At 32.7% G+C, this 18,846-nt stretch overlaps 1 long non-coding RNA gene and 1 pseudogene across 1 annotated transcript; both read right to left on the minus strand.

Moving 5' to 3' along the window:
* Positions 1-5,619: 5,619 nt before the first annotated feature.
* Positions 5,620-9,151, minus strand: LOC125862349 (uncharacterized). Its single transcript, XR_007446034.1, has 2 exons — positions 8,541-9,151; positions 5,620-5,935 (listed from the first exon to the last, which is right to left on the minus strand). It is a non-coding gene; the product is annotated as an uncharacterized LOC125862349 (long non-coding RNA).
* Positions 5,971-8,123, minus strand: LOC125862315 (uncharacterized; annotated as a pseudogene).
* Positions 9,152-18,846: the final 9,695 nt, after the last annotated feature.

The raw sequence follows: 18,846 nt of genomic DNA on the forward strand, positions 1-18,846 counted from the left end.
TTCAGATATATATTACAAAGGATATTAGAGATAAAACAGTAAAAAATTGATCGTTAAAAGTGCTTAAAAGTTGAAAAGTTATGATTTTGAGTGATCATATCGACTTAGGACTTTTGCTTAACTTTAGTCTATAAACCTACTTTTATATTTATGAAACACCGTAAATAAATCAAAATATATATTTATAAACTTGTTGACCGGGTTGTAATAAGTTTATCCAAACACCCTTTAGAGAGTACGTTTGGTATGGAGGAAAACAATCTCAATTTTTTCATGTTAAATTGGTTGAAATGTTTTGCAAAACCTTTTTTTTTTCAGGAATACAAATTCCTTAAAAATTAGAAAATATTACTTTCCGAAGTAAGGATAATAAGTTTTATAAATCCAAGTTCATTATCTCCTCCCAACTCATCCAACACCCCTAAATCCCACTGCGGCCACCCCCGACCCCACTTTCCAACCCCATCTTGCCCCATATAAGTACTTTACTAAATTACATATAAGTGTTTTTGAGATAAAATTATTTTGCTTACTTACCAAACACTAAAATATTAATAAGAAACTAACTTTCTTCTGCGAAAACATTTTCCTTTGTACCAAACACATCCTAAGAAGAAGAAGATAAGTACATCATGTAAACTTGTGCATTGTTACTGTAGATTTGGTTCAAAGGTCACATCTTAATATTGTGTTTTGAGATATAAATCTTATATTCATGGAGTAAGGTCAATCATACAAAATAGTAATCATCTAGTTGTGTATTGATAGTGGCCACCATGAATAGTTTGCATGTTAGCAACAAGAATTTAGGTACCAATGAGCTTATCATGTGGATCCAAAATAGTTTATTGAGTTTCATAATATTTGCATAAGATTGAGTGATTTTTTATTTCAAAAAATAGTTTAATGACTTTGATACAATTATATAAGAATTGACTGACTTGATCGATCATCTTTGAAATTATAAGTGGTAAAATATGACGATGATACAATGTAGGTAGGCGCGAAGCTAATAAGGGGGAAGAGGTTCAATTAAATTCCCTCCAATGAAAATTTATGCCTCCCAAATAGAATAGATAAATAAATATTTTTTATATTATATATAAACTATTGAATTCCTTAACGTAAGCAAGAAAAAAAAAATATAGTGTAGTGGTAAATGGTGTTTAAAATTGCCTTAGGTCACAAAATTTCAACTTAATGGATAATCTTACTCTTTTATTCTATTAATATAAATTTATGACTCCACCACCGAATGACTTAAAGAGTAACATGGCAAAACATCAAAGAGAAATTGGAGCCATTAACAAAAAGATATACTAGTAGTGTTTTGGACCCTAAACTCTAAATGAATAGATTTGGATAATCAATTGAAGTGACAAAGACCTAAGATAAATCATACATGTATAGATATATAACAACCCCACAAAAGGAGAGAAAGGGGTTTGTTGGCAGTAAGTGGACAAGTTTATTCTTGGAATATACCATTCAACTATTGATAGTGCCATAGAGGAGTGAGTACTCATGACTACTCAATACTAATGAATAATCATAGGGACATTGACTTTATATTATATGAAGCATTGAACTTCCTAGTATTGTATAATGTAGAGTAATCTCCAACTTCAACCTTTTCTTATGCTTGCAAATGAATCCTTATCAATTACTTTCCACTCCACTCTAGTATAGACTAGTAGAAATTAGCATGATCATGCTCAAAAGCCCTAGTCTTGTGACCTAACATAAAATGGTAGGTCTTAGTATTACCACTCTCTCGGTCCTAATTTACGTGATAAAGTTTTATTTAGCACAGAGTTTAAAAAAGATTTTTATTTTTTTAAAACTTGTCGTATAAAATAAGTCAAATGTTTATGTGACTATGAATCATTTTATTAAGGAAAAAATGAACATTTTAAAATTAAATTATTACTAAATATTAATATGTGTCATTCTTTTTTAGATTGATTAAAAAAGAAAATGAGTTATAGATTGGGACACATGGAATACTAGAATAAGATACATTATGTCATTGAAAAAACACTAAATTTTGATGAACTTTTCTGTCATAAATTCATGGAAATTCAGAATTTCCAATGCAAACATTTCTGACGAAAACTCTATCGAAATTTTGTGTTTTTTTTATTAATGAGTCCAAACTTTCAAAGAGATCAAATAAATCTGATCTGGAATGCTTTCTCCATAAAATTGAATAATTGACAATATGTTGAATTAATATCTATCGATTGAAATCAATAAAATAGAATTTAACACATGCTATGAATAAGTTTCTAGCCTGGTTCAAGTAAGCCCGTTGGTCTATGGGGCTTGAGCAATGTGACTTGGATTGGTCCGTGGGCCAAATAATAATAAAATAGAATACTAAAAATAAGCAACTAACAAAAGAAATCTAACGATAGGGACTTTTGCTATAGCGAGAGCTGACATTTAAATTTAAATAAACAATAAAAGCACAATATATGCTACTTAATAAAAATATCAACAAAAAAAATAGATGAAATTATAAACTAAAGAATTGAAATAATTGCATGTGATTCAATAACTTGATCAGAAAATAAATATTGATTGCTTCACACAATGCTTGATATCCCAAAAAAAAAAGATCAATAATCTTTCTCCAACACACTTTTACTCTTCTTTGTTTCTAAATGAATATTTATAAAAAGGGGAAAAAAATGTTGGAAGAACAAAGATAGTGAATAAAAGTGCAGTGTGTACGTTGAAAATAAAAGATAAAAGATGAAAATCGCAGGGGACGTTGGTTTGAATACAAGTTAGGATGAGATTAGTTATGATGGGATAAGTTATGTTAGAATTAGTTATGATGAGATAAGTTATGCTGAGATTATAGCGTTTGATTTATTGTATACAATATAATATGCATTGCATAAAAAAATACCCTTCACTTTGTTTAGTTTTTTTTTTTCAAGTTTTACTATTCATTCTTAAAAGTAAAAAAAATTCATCTATTTAAGCTTGAATGTTTTTGTGTGTGCATTTTCATAATGGTGTAATGTATTTATTTAAGAATAAAACTTTCTTCTTATTTAGCTTAAAAATAGAATTCTCATCTTAAATTTGTTAAAGCAAAAGAGGATTTATGAAAAATCAAAATATAAATAAACATAAAAATTACTTAAATAAATTTATTAAAAAAGAAATTATTTTATATAGTGTAATTTTTTAACAGCAAAAATATAAAGAATTATCATAAAAATATAAGGATTAGTGAAGGTTGTGACTGCTATTATACATGGTATCAAAAATAATATAAATATACATGAATATGAAAAGTGAGGTATAAATAGAGTTTAAAGGGATAATGTTTGTCATTTTTCCTATTTTATCTCAGAATAAGTTATTCCAAAATTACTATACCATCCAAGGAGAGGGATAACTTATCTCGGTACTAATTATTAATATCGGAATAAGCTATTCCGGGCTTGCCAACCAAACAACAAATCAAATGACACTATTATTTTAACCTCATGACTATTTGAGTTATCATTCACACCAAACGACCCCTAAAAGTCAAGAAATGAAGTGATAAGAATTTCACAATTATTGATTAAAAAGGGTAAAATGAAAAAATAACAATTATCTTGTCATATCTCTTCCACAAATTTTGTATGTAGATATTAGGAAGTTAATTTAGGTTTGCTTTCGGTTAAATCAAAGTCTAAAAAATGACATATATTTTTTCATGTGAAACAATGTAGTATTTCTATCACGATCTGAGCCTACACTCTGGACGTGAACGGTACTCAAGAATCATTGATGGTCCCCAAGAGAACTCTCACCATGGCTAACTAAAGCAGAAAACTAACTCTAGCGTACACAAGTATCAAACTGAAAGAAATGTTAAATCAACAGTATATTAAATCTCAAAACTCTCTGAATATATTGAGTATTAACCATAAGTTTTAAAGAAAACCTCTAAAACTGAAAGACTTTCCAATAATTGTCTATCTATGAAGCCTCTATTGTATAAAGATGAGTGTAAGGACAAGACCCACGACTTCTCAAAAACTAATACTAATAACTCACAGAACTGGAGTCCTCTGAAGACAAGGAGGCCTCACTCAAAAGCTGACAAGAGGATGAAGTGATATCAACAGACTTTTTTTGAGGATCCTAAGTGTCTGTATATGCATCATTAAAAGATGCAAGTTGGATGACATCAATACATTGAATGTACGAGTATGTAAAATAGTCGAAGCGAAATAACTGAATGAAAGAACTGCAATAAATATAAAATAAACTCAACTGAATGTAAGGAATTAAAGGAATGAAATCATTAAACTTTACAAAAATACTTATTCATCTCTAAAACTCAACATAATAAGTGATATAGTAAAAATTCACTTTAATTTTATTTGGGAGATTCTCTAACCGACGATCATCACTATGATCCACGTGATGATACAACGTCTTATCCCTGCCAGAACTGTCTTATACCGTGTTGGGGTATAAAACCTCTCAACTAATAAGTGGATCCACTAAGCTCTATCTAAAGGCACTAAGGATTCATCTAAAAAATATGATTTTGTACCCATGTTGGCAAGACATGGTTTATGGGGGTTGTGAGTTATCTGAACTCTCCCCCATATCGATGCTCAATACTACTCCCAATAAAAAAAAAAAAAATATATATATATATATACATACACACACACTCTTGCTCAAATGTATAAAACATACTCTTTCTCTAATTTGAGATAATTGCTCAAACTATCCTCTTAAAAGAGGTAACTATTCTAAAATATCTCTGAAATTCATTGCTCATTTAGAAAGCAAGGTTTCTCTTTCTACAATGTAAAAATACATTCTGATTTGAGATAATTACTCAAAAGGAGCCTCTTTGGGAGGTAACAACTTTGTACTCAATCTTTCTGAAAACTCTTTTACTTTTCTCAAAATAATACTTTTTTTCTTCATGTAAAAATGAAACATTTGGGGAAATACTTAGTTCTCTTATACTCTTTCTCAAACTTCTCTTTACTTCCTCAAAAATCCAGTTCAAACAATTAAGTTTTTTTAAAAGATTCTCAATGAGAACTCAATGAATACTCAGGAATAATGTTCAGGCAGAAAAATAGACATAAACAATCAACTCAATAATCGCAATGCACAATATATGACAATTCAATTATTAGAAACAGAAATTCAATAATCAACAACTCAAGAACTTAGAACTCAATGTCAACTCATCTCAGGAGTACTCGAATTCTAAGGACAAAACTCTAGATTGCTCTTTTACTGATTTGAAAGTAGATGTAGGGTGTGAGGATGAACTAGTCCAACAATATGATAACCTTACATACCTGATTATGAAGCTATATTATAATCACTACAAGAAAATAGGTTATTAACGAGAGGAAATCCGGTCGTTAAAAGTCTTGATCTGGTCGTTATAAGTCAATGGCTACCGGAACATTTCCCATCGTAGCCAGTCGTTAAAAGTCATCTTTAGAGACAACAAGAATCCAGTCGTTAAACATTCTTTTTAACAACCAGACATTATTTTCGCAAATATTTTGTTCCCATCATTAAAATCCTTTAATAACAACAATAAATCAAGTCTATATGAGTGATTTATATGCGCACACACACCAATATATAAATATATCTTAACACATACAAATAATCAATATTCATATATAGGATTTCATAATTTATTACAAAAAATAAAGAATTACCAGTACAGAAAGTCAGACATACAAATCTTACTTTTACAATATTATATTTGTACAAAAAGAAGGAACTGCGACATTTAGAAAGGGGACCTTTTTAAATAACTAAAAGAATAAGAATGGATCTCTTGTTCATAAAGATATCAGTCTCTATTATCTACTCTATATACTTTCTTCAAGGATTGGTTCTTCTAGCATCCTTTGAACAATCAACTGTTGAGAAACTGCAAAAAAGAAAAAAAAAACTTAATTCAATTCAAATGGTAGATATTCAAGTAAGTAAAGTGGGTAAGTTTTTGAAATTTGAGAGATGCACATTTTTTACATAACTAAACTTATCATTCTGATTATTCAAATACCATATAGTTCAAACAAAATGAATCTAAATCCAGATGTAAGAAAATGTTAAAGACCCATGATGAAATGTGAACACACAAGCCATAGATATAAAGGGTGTGACCAAAGGAATTACAACACAATTCATATGCCCAAGGTTCAAATATCCTTGTACATGTTATTCAAACATTGTACTGGTTATTCAAATATAATAGATATTCTATCCCAAACAATATGAGGCAAACCCAACATTGAGATGAACACAACCAAACACATACCTTTGAAGAAACTAAACATGACACAAATCATTGACACTAGACCTGCAGAACCAAATATCAATTTTCGAATCAGAGACTCAGATCTTCCTTATTCCTCCTTTTCACAAACATCAATTCCACTTCATCTGCTGCATCAAATATCAATTTCCAAAACAATATGTAATCCCACCTAGCAAGGCAGATAGCTAAATGCACAATGACTTCATGTACTGTCCATGGTGCATATAGCCACAAGCAAGAAGTTGTTCCTGAACTTCTGTGATAACCAAAACATTGATGTCTTTTGCTGATCCTTTTCACGTGCAGAATTGTTATAAAAAGATTTTGTGCTTTCCAAGAATAAATTATAACAGGGATGTCATCTTCGTTAACATGCGTATAACCAGCAGATTGGCCTAACAACTCTAATTATAGCCCTCCAGCCACCTTTACTGGGACTTCATATAAGAGGTGTTTCATATTTTCACTTATTAGCCGACCTTCATCTCTTAAAGCAAACACCAATTATGGAATATAACCACGCGACATAACTGAGCCATGCATCTACAAAAGGATGACCAAAAATCACATGGCACCACCAGATAGGTCTAGTTGGACGCTCCCAGTAGGGAGAGGCTAAATCCACAAAAATGAACTCATTTTCATCATCAATAAGATAAAACTGCTGGATCAACCATTGAGAATATGTTTGAATGGTTTGGGAAAATTCAGAAATCCTAGCCCAACCAGTAGGCATTTAATGGCTCCATTCTATTCTTTCCTAATTATGAAGCTTCTATCTAGAAGAGCTTTTATTATCCATCTTGTCATCCGCAGGAAAAATATCCTGATCTCTCAACTCAACAAGAGAGGTAGAATCAAGCAAATCGTCCCTGTTGGTTCTTTGAACAGAAGCCTCATATCTAGAAGCATGCACTGGCATTTTAACTATTTCAGTATCTATTTCATTAGGTGGTAAAACTTTGGTAGAAATTTAATTTGGTCCAAGTTTCCTATCTTCTCTAACAAACTCGAAAGCACAAATAAGTCGATCAGTCCACAACTTACACCCAGGCATGACATCCTTATGGTAGTGCATTCTATGGCTCTCTATCTTCCTAGCCCTAATGCCTTTCGAAAGTGGACCTCACTCATGCTACAATTATTTTCTTTCATGCACAACAACGACAAACATTATAAAGTCCAGTTATGTCTTCTCAGCATGAGTGAGCAGAAAAATCAAAACCAAATGTCCCCATATTACGTGAACAAAAAGTCTTCTAAATTCGACATTATCATATTGTTAGGATGTTCCTCAAGCCATGCAGATCTTTTGAGCCACTTGTCCGAACTATGGAAAGGGGTTACAAGCCAACTATTTCTGTTTGATTTAAAATAATATTTATATTTTCTAGTCAAATGTTAATTAATCAAAAGAACAAAGAGAGAAAAATGATAGTCATAGGAAATAACCATCAAGATTTGCATTACAAAAGGAAAAGGTAATTTGAAGGATCAAATTATAGCTTTCTTTATTAACTCTCTTGCGAAGGGTCAAATTATACCTCTCTCTAGATTGTGAAGTATGAATGATGTAACCTCTTCAACAATCAAGAAAATTAAAGGTAGTGTCCTTTCAAGAGTGCAGAAACATAATTTGATCCTAGTCAAGCAACTGATAAAGGTATAAACGGCTACAAATACTTAAATCAATACGATCATTCAAGGTACTGAAAAAAATCCTAAATAAATGGTTAGACGATTTATGAGCAGCAGATATCATGATCACAACCACAAACTAAAGATTCACCTCTAAAACGGATGAAGAGTTGAATCCCCAAGACGTGCCACACAAACAAATGAAACTAGAATCAGAACATAGGGGAAAACAAGACAACACAAAAAAAATTTTCTTCTAACCTACGAAAGATTGGTATACTCTATCACAATTCATTCAGATGGCATATTTAGAAGGCATCACTAATAATTTATCACTCGTTTGGATTTCATTGATATCAGGGGACCTCTTGTAGCTGTTTTGGGTTCCATTCAAATGTAGAAGTTTTAGAAAAATCTTATCTTTTGAAAAAGTTGTTAATTATGTATTGAAAGAGCAACAAAGAAGTGTAGTTACAAAAAAGCTCTACAAAATCGTACAAAAACTAGAAGCAGCCTATAACTTCTATAAAACCTCAAAATCCAAGCCATCAAATTCAATAATAATAAAAATGTGTACCCATTTAACACTATTTCTTGAAGCATTAGCAGTTAAGTGTCTCCTGGAGTCTTACTCTGCTAAGAACTTGTAGTAGATTCTTCAAAATTGTCGCACCATTCTTCTATCTAACTATGGAATGTATATTGTGCTTTAACCTTATTCCATTGCAAAAGAACACATGAAAAATAAGAAAATTATTGTTTTATATATGAAAATGAAATTGACATGAAGAGTTACCACAATCTTTTAGCCCTAATTCAAATTGAAAGTGTATAGAAAAAGAGATATCGAAAGAGAGATACCTAGAAAAAGTGAGAATGCTATATCTCGTATGGGGGACCATGGACTCTATAATTGACGAGAAATTTGAAACCATTGACGCGGATCAGTTTCATCTTAGATAGTAGTTTTAATTGAAAAAGTGAGAAGGGTAAGGGAAGCTGTGACCTTAATTTTGCTGAAGCAAAAGGAAAACTATTTGAATATTAGGGTTCCAAATTTGTATTGACGGAGAAGATCCAGAGGTTTCTCAAGAATAGGAGCTTTTGATTATCTTTTACATTTACAAAAGTAATAAATATAAGTAGAATAAAATAATTAAGATATAGCCAAAATCAGAAATATCTAGAACTTCCCTTTTAATTTATTATTATCAACCGGATAACGTATTATTTATAGACATGATATCATCTTAACGTTCGGAAAATGAATTCGTCGTTATAAATACACTTATCGCGACTGGATTTATGTCCCTTCGTTATGAAATGGTCATTAAAAATCAAGTTTCCTGTTTAGACTGAATTTTTTTGTGGAGACTTGATTTTATCTTGAACTTAGGAGAAGCATTAGCTTTTTGGAGGAAACCTTCGATATGTGCTTGCTGATGATAAAAGAAACTCTTTTATGAAGTTCTTAGAGTGGAAGAACATGAGAAACCTTGGGTGGAAGGGTTTTTTTTTATCTTGGATTTTTGACTTGAAGGTTTCAGGGTTCTTTTTGAAGAAGAGGAACCCTAGATGAGTTTTAAGAGAATTTATAAATACTTGAATGTTTTTATTGATGAAAACTAGTTAGTTGAATGATAACCTCAGTTAAAACACTCAAAAATGACTTAGAATAGGGTTAAAGAGGATATGGGGAAAGACCAAAATGACCCCAACTTAAAAATTGACAGAGTGCCTTAAAAGGAAGGTTTTATGGACTGTTTAAGGCTATACGGTCTGTGAATGTAACGACATATTCCCGTCGTTATGGAAAAGCCAATGGAAAGAAATTTGGGATAGAAAACTTCTAAGTAATAACTTAGAAATTTCTAGCCTAGGCCAGACTTGGACGAAATTTGAGTCAGGTAACGTCTAGGGCAAGCTGGTAATGGATGGGAGATTTAATTATGAGTTTGATCACCTAAGTGGTTATCCAAGACATTAAGGAGCCTGTACGACTTTACGAAATCGAATTCGGGCGAGTAGAACTCACAAAACTAATCTTGACGTGGAAGGGTAGTTTTAGAACATCCAAACTTGAAGGTGTGTTGTGAAATGGAAGCTTGAAACTCAAATTCCGAGTTTCTCTCTCCGTACAAGCCACTGGGGCAGAATTAATCCCGCCAGGGAGGGGCCGTTGTGGAGGGATGGGGCCCGCTGTGGCGGCACAGTCGCGACTTAAATCGGGAAAAACCCCAAAATCGTTATTTTCTACAAAACTTCGTTCTTTAGAGCTGAGGGACGATCCAGAGCAGTTTCTTATCAGATTCCTACGATTTCTAACGTTAAATGTAAGTTAATTACTCCCCTAATTCGTAATTTAATTCTTAGAATCATGGGTAATTATCGTTGGGGGGGGGGGGGGGGNGCCTGAAGTTAATGGTGGGAAAAGCCCTAGTTGAACATTAGGATCATGGGTTTGGCCTTGGGTCAATAATTTTGTTTTTATCCGGGTAAATTAGACCTTGTTTAGTGATGCTTGCATTAATTGCATGTTTTAGATCAAGAACGAGCTGAAAAACTCTAAAAAGGGAAGGCTCACGTGTCTTAGGAGTATTCGAGCTTGATTTTGATGTAGGTGATGGTTTGATTTCCTGATTGTGTTATATATGCTTGTTAATTGCTCTATTGTATGCATGTGTGTATGTGAATATGGAAACATGAACCGAATCAAATGAAATAAATGTGTATGAACAATTACATGCCACAAACATGTTTGTTGTGCCGTAATTGTCCTATCTTTAGAAAAATCACTTTTTTGAAATATTCTAAGTATAAAACAATTGGAAAAGAATACTTAGAAAAGAGTCGCCACTTAATTTTTTAAAGAAATTAAGAAAACTTATAATTTTCAAAGATTTAAACAGAAAAAATCATTTGAAAATGTCAAAGAAGGTTCGGGGTTCAATTTACACTTCGAGAAGGGTTTAAGCATTCGAAGTGTTCGCTAACATGCGGTTGACCTGCGACTTGACTAAAATGTATTTGACTATTTTTAGAAAAAATAATTTAACATAAATAATATATAATAATTTACACTATTCGGTTAAGTTTGAAAAATAGCTAAGAAATGAACCATTTTATTTTGATCTTTTTAGAGGAAAAGACCTAAAATGAAAATATTTGAATTAAGATGCAAGTGATTAGAAAATTAATAAAACTAGACTAATTAGAATTTATTTAGTTCATTTGAGAATAAATTAAACCAATTTAATAAATTAAAGTATGAAAAATCATTTTGAATTAATTGACTAACCTTTTTGAGAAAATAACTAAGTATTTATTTATTTATTTATTTACACTATTAGATTAACTTTGAGAAAATAGTTAAACAAAGAGCGATTTTATTTTTTAAGAAAAATGGGACCTTAATTGAAATATTTGATTTAGAGACAAGTAATAAGAATTTTAACGAAACTAAATTAGTTGATTTTCATTTGAGTCATTTTTGGTTTATGAAAAACTATTTTAAACTATTAAAATAAAAGAAAAAAAAAACTTTGACTAAAGATTATAAATGACAATACAAAAGTTGATAAAAAAAGATTTGCTAGAAACAAAACAACACAGAGAAATAGCTCGTCTTTTAGGGGACCCAACTAAGTTGATTTACGATTGTAAAGTTAGAGTTAAACAACAAACCATGAATAATCACAATTAAATAGTTAAAGAGTAAGGGAGAAATTGAATTCGGGCCCCCTTTTGGGCCAATTTCGTTGGTATTTTTTGGGGTTTAACCAAAACCCATTTTTGGTATACAATTGATGTATATCAGTGTATATGAGCATGTATATTAGCTCTTTTCATGTATCTCTTGCTTCCGAATGCCTATATTTCGCCTCAGCCCTGTATTCCTGCATTTTTGACCTGTATATAGATGTATACTGAAATACAGCGTATATTAAATGTATACATGTTGCATATCAGCCGGATTTTCATCATTCTGAGCTCTGTTTCAGCTTCTGAAATTCGAACAGCGATGAGGGTCGACTTGAAGAAATGTAGGGGACAAAGGGGAGTCCAATGGACTCGATCCAAGGGAGTCCATGCAAAAAAAAAAAATAGAAAAAAAAAGGAAGATTAGCATATATAAAGGACTATGTGAATGTTTAACTATGTGTAAATGAGATAGTAAGATTAATCAGAGAAAACAAATTAATCACATGTAAAAGACACAATGTCTTGATGAGATGAAATTAATTAAGCAAGGATAAAGGCTAGTACATAAGTTGGACTTATTTGTGACAGAGAATCATACTATGCCATGGCTATGGTAGAACAATGATGCCAAATCAACTGAAAATACATTCAAAATTCTCACTTTAATTCACCACCTTTTTAAACAAAAACAATAATAAAACAACTCGATTAAGCAATATATATACAAACGAACTTTAACACTTGCATAGAGGTATGTGTAAAGATATGGATGGGGACTTAAGCACCAAAACATACTACTCAAAAAAAGTAACAAAACAAATATCTCTAATGTGGTTTAGGGGAGTGAAACAGTGAGGAAATAATAATTTTGCTTTAGTTGGGAACATGACTCCAACGTAACATTTTGGAAAGCAAATTTGAGATAATAGTGCTCACATTAGAAATCTTCTTTTCCGAACATAAAATAATTAAGTTAATGGGATCGGATTAGACACAAAAATGAAAAAAAAAAAAAAAAGATAAATCCTTGCACATGAAGGTATGTAAATAGATTCAATGAAACGAGTGACTAAAAATCAAGACAAGAACTCAAACTTCAACATAATAGCAGACACAACAAATAAGCTCAAAACAATAGCGACTCCTATACAAGAAAATCACAAATAACATACAAATATCAATCCTTTAAATGCCAAAATAGAGACAAAACTGATCCCATAAAGATTCACATACTAAAAAAAAACATAATCAAACTTTATAAAAAAAATTGAATTTTTCAACAGGAAGTAAAATAGAGTAATCCGCTAATAATATCAAATTGATCAGTACATTGAAAATATACAATTAGTTAAATAAAACAATGAAAATTACCTTTTTCGGAGCAGCGTTTCGGGACAACGAGAAGAGCGATTCCACCACTGTGAGCTTAACCCGAACAAGCAGAGAATCGATACACAAGAAAATTAGCTTTTTATTTTTCGTCCTTTCAATGTATGAAACCTCTATATTTTTTTTTTAGATGGTGAAAATCTTTTTTTTCTTTTTTCTCCTCTCTCCCTTACAGTGAATAATAAGAGCTGAATATATAGATGGAAATTAGGGGGAAATTGGGTGAAATTTTCCATCTCAAATTCAAATTTCTTGCTCCTTTTCAAGGCCAACAAGGAGCAACTGGATTTCGTATGAAATTTTCTCCAAAATCCCAGAAAATCCGAGGCAGCAGGGCTGCTGCGTACAGCTGTTGTTGACATTTTAGACTGCTGCTGCTATTGTTGAAATTAGAAGGGAAAGAGGGGATGGGGCCGATTTGGTGTATGCTGTATTGTAAGTAGTGTTGTTTGGAATTGTATGTATTGTATGGCTTGTATGTTAGAAGTCAAAAGGGAAAAAGGGGTGGGGTCAGTTGTTGTTATTATTTTATTGGAAGGGGTCGATTAGTACTTGTATTGTATTGTTAATGTTGGGTGCTTCTTGAATTAGGAAATAGGTGGGCCAGGGGTTATTGAAAGGGGATTAGGGAAAATTTAGCCAATTTGATTTAGTTAAAATAGGTTTGGCTAGTAATTAAATAAGACAAATTGATATTAATTAATTAACGAGCTTCTTAATCTTAATAAAATAAAATAATTAACTTAATTATAAAAGACTAAATAACCAAATAAAATAAAGCTAAAATCCTTTTGAGACAATTTTCGAACATTCATAAAATATACTAATTAGACACACAATTATATATTAATTAACTTAATTATAAACTAATTAACTCGAAATATAAGCTATTAATTAACTTAAACTAAATAACCAAATATTTAAATGAGACTAAAATCCTTTTGAGACAATTTTCTAACATTCATAAAATATACTAATTAGACACGTAATTCTATAAAATATCACATTTATTATTTTAAAATTTATAAAAATGACAAAACTACTTAAAATGACTTAAAAATTATTTTGAATTTTATAAAGCCAATTATTTCAAACCAATTGGAAATTAGGAAGCTCGGTGATTAATTTATATTGTGGAGGTCCAAAATTGGATGTCAACACTGTTGTTTGACTATGTTACTATGTACATTGTTCTTATGGGTGTGATTGTGACTGTGATTTTGTTGACTGGATTGGGTGTCACTCTCCGACACATTATTGGATCTGGTGTCACGTTCTGATACATATATTGGACCGTGTATCACATTTTGACACATATATTGGATCGGGTGTCACGTTTCGATAGATGTATATTGGATCGGGTGTCATGTTCCGACACACTAATAGCTTGGGTGTGGGTTTTGTCACGCCCCAAGCCTACACCCTGGGTGGGATTGGCACTCGAGAACCATTGTTGGTCCCAAGCGAACCCTTGGTCTGGCTTACTTACTCAGCGGAAGACTTTAAGCATTAAGAAAAGGATTCACATGCTAAATAACTCAACTGCCTCAAACTGAACTCATAATGTTTTAAAAATAAACATTTAACTTAGCTAAAATTGTAACTCAAATCTGAACATAAGCCAATAACAAAACGATGACGAATGAACTAACATCTGACTGACTATCTATGAAGCCTCTAAAACAACTAAGATGGATGTCGGGACAGCCCCACGACATCCTAATGAACTAAAATGATAAATTAATGAAAAAAAAGGAGATCCTCCGGAATGCAAGGAGGCTCACCAACAACTCTAAAGCTCAACTGGATCAACGATGCACTGGATGCTGATCCTGGTTACCTGCGTGTAACATCTCGCAATTCGAAATACCTAGGAAGAAGCTAAGAATTGGAAATAGTGATTTTTGGAAAGAATTGAAACCTAGAAATTTGTTTAAGTTAAAAGTGGTCAACTTCAAACGGCCATAACTCCTAGCTCACTATGAGTTAGGTGTACTTCCAGATATGATTGGAAATCTCTTCGGATGATCTTTCCAACGCCGCTGAATTTGAGTAATTCCGAGTTCATATGAGTGAGTTATACCCTTTGGAAGTTGGGATGTTCGAATAAGGAAAATCTAAAACCGGATTTTTGGAAGGGCAAACTAGTCTTTTCTCTAATTAATTTCCTAATTCATTTTTAAGAGTTAATTGGGGTAAAAATCAGCTATTATTCAGTTTTTTAAAAAAAATTGAGTTCACGCTAGGGCTTGGAGAAAAGAGAAAAGAGAAGGAAGTTCAAGATTCGTCAAGAACGTTCAAGAATTGCTTGTGGAATTCGTTGGGGGTGATCCTTACAAGATATGTGAGATCACAAAGCGTTGGGTTAGTTCGCCCACACGCCAACCATGATTATATTTAGCGAATTTAAGTCTTTGAAAGTTAGAAATTGAGTTCTTGATGAACATTATTGAAAGTTTCGTTGAATTTCTTATGGGTTGTGTTGTTGGAGTTTCTTGCGATTTGATTCATGTTTTCGGGTGTAATTTTGGTTTGAATCTATTGTATATTGAGGGTATTAGTGATTCTAAGTGTTTGGGGAAAGAACTAAGTGAAATTAGAGGGTTTAGAGATGAAAAATGAAGGAGAAAAGTCAGAGTTTTCTGGGCAAGAGCTTGGGGCGCCCACCTCTTAGAGCGCCCCACTTCAGAGCCTGAAGTTTGGGCTGTGGGGCGATGCGCCAGCTAAAGCGCCACAACTTCAGCTCTGAAGTTTGTGCTCTGGCGCCCCGCTCCTCTCATAGAGCCAAGGTCGCCAGTCCTTCCCATTTCTTCCCCAATCTTCCGTACTAGTTCCTTAGCAATGTACCTATGTTTTCTAGTTGATTCCAATACTCTAAGGTACATCTAAACATCATGAAATCATCCATAAACATGAGATCATGAACCTTGAATCCATAATTCAATTCAAGGAAAGTTAGGATCAAAGTCAAGAGAAGTTAAGAGTCAAGTCTAGAAGTTAAGAAGCAAATCAAAGCAAAGTTTATAAAATTTTTCAAGTCTTTAATGAATGTTTTAACTTTGTTTTAAGACTTAAGTTTCAAGTTAAGCAAAAAGTAAAGAGTTGAGTTCATTTCTTCAAAGAAGTATATGGGAACTAAGTATTCCCAAGAAGTTTGAAAATGTTTTCACATTTTGAGAAAGAAAAGGGAACATCGATTCCAAGAGAGCTTTTAAGCTAAGTTTTGAGTAATTACCTCAAACCAAAGAAAGAAGTTGTTTTTAAAAACATATGAGCTAAGTATATTTTTGGGAGTAGTATTGAGCACCGATATGGGGATGCAAGTTCATATTAACTCAAGTCTCCATGAACCATGTAGCCATCATGGGTATTAATGGGTCATTCTTTTTAGATGTTCGCATAAGTTAAGCTAGTGGATCCACTAAATTAAGTAGTTCTATATGACGGCAAAGTATATGACAGTCTCACAGCGTGATGGTAAAAATGTCGTATCACCTTTTAGGCTCATAGTGGTGGTTGTCGGTTAGATAAACTCCCACAGTAGTAATTGCATGGTTCCTCAAGGGGTTCTGCTTAGTATGAATAGAGGTATGGTACTTCATTCATGCATTGCACAAGTAGCCTTTGAGAGGGAGCATGGTATGTCTTTTATGATATTATGATTTTGAGTTGACCTCATGTTTTAACAGTTTTTCATTTTCTTTATATTGCACTTGTTTTAAACTGCTTTATAATGAAATGAGTTCAGTTAAGTTTATTCATGAATTGAGAAGAGCCAAGGTAAGTGTTTCTTTCAGAATCTTTTCATGCCTATGTTATGTTTAGCATTCCAACTCGCATACTCGTACATTCAATGTACTGATGCCAGTTGGCCTGCATCGTATTATGGTGCAGAAACAGGTAATCAGGATCAGCATCCAACGCCTCGTTGATCAGGTTAGCACTCCGAGTCAATTGGTGAGCCTCCTTGTATTCTGAAGGACTCTTTTATCATTTGCTTTCTAGTTTTCAGTTGTTAGGATGATCGGGGGTCCTGTCTAGACACCCCTCTTGTTTTAGAGGCTTCATAGACAGATAGTATTAGTTCTTTAGTCTTATTCATTTCAGTTGTAAACGTTTAAGACTTGAGATGTCATTTTTGGCTAAGTTATTATCTTTTAAGTTATTACATGAGTTACATCTCTTGTGTTTAAGTCTTCAGCTGAGTAAGTAAGCTAGGCCAAGGGTTCGCTTGGAGCCAGCAATGGTTCTCGAGTGCTAGTCCCGCCTAGGGTGTATGCTCGGGGAGTGACACTGCGTCTGCATCATAAGACGATGCAGGCCAACTGGCATCAGTACATTGAATGTACTAGTATGCGAGTTGAAATGCTAAACACAACTTAAGCTTGAAAAGAATCTGAAAGGAACTGAAGAACTTACCTGGCTCAACGTAACTCAACATAAATAAACTCATATCAATATAAAGCAGTTTAAAAACAAGTGCAATATAAAGAAAATTGTTTAAAACATGATGTCAACTCTGTGTGTATGCAAAGATACATATAACTCTGAGATATATGTAAAAATACAAATAAACTGATGTATATAAAAATACAAAATACTGTTGTGGGAGTTTCTCTAACCGGCAACCATCACTATGAGCCTAAGTGATGGTACAACGTTTTCCCTCAAGTTGCCAAGGACCGTCCTATACCTTGCCATCGGTATAGAACCTGAACTACTAAGTGGATCCACTAGTCTATGCTAAAAAACATTAAAGGGTTCATCTAAAAAGTATGACCCTCGTCTAACCATGATGGCTACATGGTTTATGGAGACGTGAATTATCTGAACTCAAGTTCGTCCCCATATCGGTGCTCAATACTACTCCCAAAATATGATACTAACTCTTTATGTTTAAAAAAATACTTCTTTCTGTGATTTGAGATAATTGTTCAAAAACTTATCTCAAAGGCTATCTTGGAAATCTCAATTTCCCTTCTTGCTTAATTATGAAAGCATTTACTATTTTCTGAAAACTAGCTCAAAACCCTTTGGAAAACAAGGTTTCCTTTCTTGCTCAAATGTGAAAACATTTACTCTTTAACTGAAAACTAGCTCAAAGGCTCTTTTGGAAGTCAAAGTTTCCTTACTTGTTTAAATGTGAAAACATTTTAAACTCTTTGGGAATAAATAGTCCCCATATACTTTTGAAGAAATGAACTTCAACTTTACTCTTTACTGAACTCAAAACTCAAGTCTTAAAACAAAGTTAAATCATTTGTAAAAGACTTTTGGAAAACTTTATGAACTAACTTGACTCTTACTTCTCTTGGCTTGACTTTTAACTTCTCTTGACTTTGATCTTAACTGCTCTTGACTTAACTCTTAACTGATCCTTGAATTGAATTATGGATTCAAGGATTATGATTTGTGTTTAGAAAAATCTCATGTTGTTTAGGAATGATTTTAGATAGCTAAACATGAGATAAGACCAAAAATCAAGAGTTAAAGGTGGTCCGCGACGCGGAGGCATAATTAAGTTTTGGTTTCGAAAACATCTTTTGAGGTAGAACACCTCGTGTTAGCTCCGCGACGCGAAGCAGAAACTTCAAATCTGGGAACTAGGCGTGCGATGCGCAGCCACTCTCTGATTTCGTCCGATGAAATTTCTTCTTCGTTTTCCAGCCCCAATCCACCCAAACTCGGTTCTTTTTCTCAAATTAATTTTAGTTACAGATACCCAGCAAATGTACTTAAGAACCTAACTCAAAACGACTCTATAATGCGACGTAACGAACTCAGAAACTTCT

Source organism: Solanum stenotomum, chromosome 4, assembly GCF_019186545.1.
Source record: "Solanum stenotomum isolate F172 chromosome 4, ASM1918654v1, whole genome shotgun sequence".
Taxonomy (NCBI): Eukaryota; Viridiplantae; Streptophyta; class Magnoliopsida; order Solanales; family Solanaceae; genus Solanum; species Solanum stenotomum.